We start from the raw sequence: 6,150 nt of genomic DNA, 5'->3' as shown, positions 1-6,150 counted from the left end.
AGCAGCATTTTGTACCCTGTTTGATCAAATGTTCTAATAATAATTTATGGCTGACTATGCAATAAAAGCCTTCTGCAATGCAATTTTCTCTGTGGTTGCATGTAAGAAATTAGCCTTTTAATGTTTTACAGATGTGGGTTTTTTACCATTTGCTGTTGGCAGAACGTATTGTTCCACTGAGCTTCATATAGTTTATTCCCCATTACATGGCCATTGAATCTGTGGTTCAGTGGCATCGTATTTTCCCATTAGATTTTAGCATTGTCAAATGACCAAGTTATTCACAACTTAAGATTGGATTATATTTGGCGACTGCAATACATTCCTAAACGGCTTTGTGCCATCATGCCTTACTGGTTGCTAACACAATTGGATGGAAATGTCCTGTCCAAACATTACCAAATACTTGTCACAAGGCATACTTCATTGTTCTTGCTCCCAGGCAGCAATGGATGTTTCGCTAATAACAATGCTGGGAAGCGGTTTCAAAGAATGACCAACACTTGCTCTTTAACAATGTGCAGCTTGGCCTTATGATCATTATAGGTCTCATGTCATGCATAGTAACTCTCCCTTGTCACACGGTGCTAAACTTCACCGTAACTACATTAGTTGCTCTGTTTTCTGGTGTTTTGGCTCGGCTGGATTGACGCTTACATTTCTTAATTATGGCGATTGCATTGTACAACGGTTGCCTCTATTCAACATGGTCATGTGACAAGGTGCACGTCAATCTGGATTCAAAATCTTACCCAGTGTTAGGAATTGTAAATGCTCGCAAAGGTAAAGTGACCACATTTCCTAACCAGGATAATGTGACCCGTGCCTTGATCGTTGGAGGAAAAGGGAGGTAGGAACTTGGTTGGACAGCGCATTCGTGCGATCCGTGTCACGCGGCGCAAGCTGCGTGGGGTGGTGCATCACGTGGTGCCGAGCCTGCCCGAAGTGCTCTATGAAATACAAATCGAGGGCGTGGCTGTGCACGACAGACAGACAAATAATCCCTGGTGGGCAGTGTGAACTGTTGCTACCTGTATAATATCCTTACCATCATCCTCTCCCGGGGAAAGAAACTGAACCGTCCCCGGCTCGGCACAACTACTAACAATCCCGTTTATAGCCAAGGAATTTCGATTCGTAACGACTGTAATGCAGAACAGTAATAACAGCCTAATTTAGGAACGAACATATATCATGTATATTCTAGGTATCAACAATTATAATGTAAAATTTTGATTTAAAGCTTTCGTGATTGCAGGGATTCATCTTTTTTTTGCGACGTAGAATTGTAATGTATTACTTACTGTTAGTAACTCAGCTTATTGTAGAGTATATTTAGTATACTGATGATACTATTTAATTTATACTTTAGTTGTTTATGTGGTGGTTTTAGTTACTGCAGCTACATACTATTAACACTCCTTCCCTTTATTAATGCTACCCCCATCCCCTCCCTTTGATGCTGCTAATCCTGCAACATGCACGGGCATAAGTAGTACTAATCACATACCTGCATTTCCCATATCCCTTCCCTTTGATGCTGCTAATCCTGCATAATGCACGGGCATAAGTAGTACTAATCACATACCTGCATTTCTTATAAATATGCTAAATTCCTCTTGATATGCAAATTATTTTGTCAAGGCGCCCTTCCCCCCCCTTCCAACCCAGCTTAAATACACGCTCCAAGCGTGGTGTTGTTTCATTCAGACGCTGTCTCCCCGACAGACCTTGTCTTCACCTGAGGACGGCTGCTTGCGTTGTGGCCGAAACGTCGTGAGAATTTTTTTGTTTTATTTTATTATTTTATTATTTCCATTCTACGTGACTTTACCGAAAGAACCAAGAAGAATTATAATGTACTTTGCGAATTGAATGGATGCACTGAGCTAACAGGTGTCGTTTGTCTAACTTTACAACACAGGTGAGACCTGGCGGTGGTGAGATGCATCAACGCAGTGACCTGTATAAGGGGCCGTCCATAATGACGTAACGCACCTGGGGGGGGGGGGGGGGTCAGACATTTGTGACGAGGGGGGGGGGGTGAGAAATGTGACGTCACATCCAAATGCGCAACTTTAAATAAATATAGACAACACGTTCTACTTAATTAACTAGACGTTTTAATAAATGTTTTCTCCTACAACATCGGAGTGCAGCGCCACATTAAATACGCACTACAATGACAATAGTTTATAGCGATTTGAAGCATGTTTTATTTTTTAGGGGGGGGGGGGCAGAGCTTTGTGACGTCATTTTAGGGGGGTCTGACTTTTTGTGACGCCGTGTGACAATAGGGGGGGGGGGGGTCAAAAATCGTCCAAAATCGCGTGAAGTCATTTATAGACGGCTCCTAAGATGAGCGTAGGCGTGGTTGGTTTTGATTGAGTGCGGTGTGAATGTTCTGTGTATGATGAGGTGCGTGTGTAATGAGACGTCAGACAATTTATTGTATTTGGGTCTGTCCCGATGCTTCCTGTCAACGAGCCTTCGACACTTCACGTGATAACTTTGAAGTGCACCTGCCCTGGTACAGGCGCCGTGGTGACGCCACCGTCACTTAGTGGCGAATGCCGGGTATTGGTAATCAGACGTGGACAATCGCGTGTTTTGTCTGTGTATAGCACGTGTGATGTAAGCCCATGGTCTCGTGGTTTTCTGAGAACTGGTGTATTTTGCTATTCCTTCAACCGCAACGACCCCTGTGTGGAGGCATATGTGAATGTTGCCTGTAATAAACAATCACCTATACAGTCACTCTATCTTATGTTTACGCGTCTGTTTTTGTTTGTCCCTGATGTGCACGGGTGATCCTTCCTTCGTAATGAATTTTACTCCGCAGTTCTTGGAATTCAGGCGCTATCGTTGTCCCTGGAGAGTGAAACGTCCGGGTTGAGGCAAAGACGCGCGCACAGGCGGCAGCAGTACAAAGAGATCGGAGCCCACTGGGACGTTGGTGCCCTCTGGTGGTTGTGGTGAGTTTTGTGTGCCTGGCAGGTTTTATCTTTATACGTGACTTTACCGAAAGAACCAATGAATAATTCCTGCAGTCACGAAAGCTCCAAAATTAATATTGAACCACTTCTACGGGGAAGTTCCAAGTTTACCTTTTTTCTATCTCTCTGGGTTTTTTATTCTCTCTCTCTCTGCCTGTATATTTAGTGTAATTTTTTCTGTCTACACTCGTTTTTTGTCGTTCTTAGGTTCTGCTCTGTCTGTGTGTCTCCGTTCCTCTTGTTTTTATGTTTTGTCTTTCTTTGGAATTTTCACACTTAAATTCTAACTTAGCAATCTTTGAAATACGTAATCGACCAGGCTATGCGTTAATTGTGTGTTGACCGACTCTCTGTGTCGTTTTACATAACATTTCGATACTTTGCTAGGTTATTTAATTTTAGTGTGTTTATTTCTCCCTCTAAGCCTGCGTACTTCTCTACGCGTCTCGTCGTACTCATTGACATGTAAATGTTGTCTCTAACCCCTCCCTCTCGCTGCCTCCGCCCCCCTCTGTCTATTTAAGGCCACCCCACAGAGACGATCACCCCTCTCTGTACCTGTGTTGCTCGCTCTATGTATCTTGGTGATATCTGTCTGCTTATATGTCTGTCTATAGTTTTCTAGTTAGATTTTATGTCGCTATTTCATTAAACCTGATGATGATTGCTTGTGTTGCAATCGAAACGTCGTATGCTATAATTTAATTTATTATTTTATCTTTATACGTGACTTTACCGAAAGAACCAAATAATACATGGCAGGTTTGTTAATTCGGAGAGGGTTTCAGCCTACAGGGGTGAACAAACCGCCTCTTGTGTCCCAACGGTGTCTGCACCCATTGTGGGCGCAGGATTTTACTACCCCTGACGGGACCCTGCCATTGTCTGTGGAATTTGGGGGATGTACCCACCCGCACTTGTGGACAGTGGAGATACGCGGAACCTCCCTCTGCAGTGTTCATGTCAGTGACCTTCTGGGAATGAATGCGCTCATTAACCATTTGTGTTTTCTCCGAGGTGGCCAACGCAGCTTCCTTTGCCTCCCGCCAATAGTCCCGCCAATAGTTCATGGAATGTTTCAGTGAGACTGGCCAGTTTTCACTTCTAATAGGGGTGTTAAGTAATTGGTCTTCAAGAAAAATGGAGAGTGTCCCGTAGCTGCGTGTAGTGCAAAGCGGTATGCCGACAGGACGGCAGTCGCATGTAAGTTCCAACATAACGATGATAGTACGGTGCAGTCTCTCGACACGACTGTGGGTGGTAAGGTGAGGTACGGATTTTCTTTGTGCCTAGCAAGTCACAAATGTCTTTTATGAGTTGGAACGATACATTTTGTCCCTGATCCGTCAGAAGTTTGTCTGGCACTCCTTTATCTATGATGTAGCCATTTAAGAATGTGTCTGCAATTGCCCTCAGTGGTCCGGTATGGCCAGGGCATTGCACAGCTGATGTAGTATTCAACTACCACCAGCAGATGGCGATGTCTCCTAGGCGTTGGAGGGAGAATGTCCAACGCTATCATCTCGTACTGATAGGTACCACCTGTTTCCACCAGCCAGAGCCGGCCCAGCCACTAAGCGACCCTTGCAATTGCAAAGGGTCCCGTGGCCAGCAGAGGGCCCCCTAGAGTCACTGCTAGCTCGTGGGTGAAAAAAATCATACATCAAAGGGGCCTCCAACCAAATTTTGCTTAGGGCCCCCAAAGGTCGAGGGCCGGTTCTGCCACCAGCCCATAGGGGATTATTGTGTCCGTCCGTCCGTCGTGCATCCAAAAATGGGAGGGGTGGGGCTGGGTGGAGAGGGGAGGGTGGGGAGGGGCTGGGTGGGGAGGGCTGGTCACCCCGTGGTGCCCTTATAAACTCAACGTTTAACCTACTCACGCCGGCTAGTGCCCGCCCTCACAGTCGGCCATATTTGCGGAATACACCACGCCGCCGTTGACCCTGGCCATTGATCGAGTAACCCAACGATCCTACCAGTTCCCTCCGCAGGAATGTGTACCCGACTCCAGTGGCGGAATGACCTTCTCTGGCGGGGGCTTCCTTTATTCGCACTCATAGATTTTTTTTGGATGCATCATCTCTGGCCAAAAGTAGTGAACTTTTATGTTAACCACTGTTTTGTTAACCCCTAGGTGGAGCAATTTGTCTGTATGAACCCTGTTAACGAGTGTCTCCCGCAGTGATGTTGGCATAACCAATCGACGGTGCTGGGTCGCCGTGTCCCATTTCATAAAGAGTCATTATAGAGTTCAAATTCTGCGCTGTTGGATTTCCCGCCCTCTCCTGTTATCGGTACACTTTTCTCCCGTAGGGCCGTTAGTGTACGATCTTGGATCTGCAACTGTTTCCATGTCCCTGTCGTCAATTGCAGTACATAGTCGCTTAAAATGTCTCCTTGCGTGTTGCCCTCCTGCGGGCTAGCTGTAATTATCGCTTCGGCTATTCTCAGTGTTTTTGCATTGCAACTAGCCCGACGTGTAAGTACATTGTGAATATTGGGACCGCCTAGACATCAGCATGTGTGTGCTTGGAACCCTTGCGGTAAACGATTTCGTATTGATATTTATGCAATATCACTTTTCATCGAGTGACCTGTTCCACAGGTTGGTCTATGCGCAGGCAAAACTGCAGGGCATCGTGATCTGTCCTGACAACGGATTTTCTGCTATATAAGTATCGTCGAAAATGTTGTACAGAGTACAGTGAGGGAAAAAAGTATTTGATCCCCTGCTGATTTTGTACGTTTGCCCACTGACAAAGAAATGATCAGTCTATAATTTTAATGGTATAGGTTTATTTGAACAGTGAGAGATAGAATAACAACAACAAAATCCAGAAAAACGCATGTCAAAAATGTTATAAATTTATTTGCATTTTAATTAGGGAAATAAGTATTTGACCCCTCTGCAAAACATGACTTAGTACTTGGTGGCAAAACCCTTGTTGGCATTCACAGAGGTCAGACGTTTCTTGTAGTTGGCCACCAGGTTTGCACACATCTCAGGAGGGATTTTGTCCCACTCCTCTTTGCAGATCTTCTCCAAGTCATAAAGGTTTCGAGGCTGACATTTGGCAACTCGAATCTTCAGCTCCCTCCACAGATTTTCTATGGGATTAAGGTCTGGAGACTGGCTAGGCCACTCCAGGTCCTT

This window comes from Lethenteron reissneri, chromosome 63, assembly GCF_015708825.2.
Source record: "Lethenteron reissneri isolate LAM-NWPU_2019-01 chromosome 63, ASM1570882v1, whole genome shotgun sequence".
NCBI classification, from domain to species: domain Eukaryota; kingdom Metazoa; phylum Chordata; class Hyperoartia; order Petromyzontiformes; family Petromyzontidae; genus Lethenteron; species Lethenteron reissneri.
Note: the sequence above shows the minus strand (reverse complement) of the source record.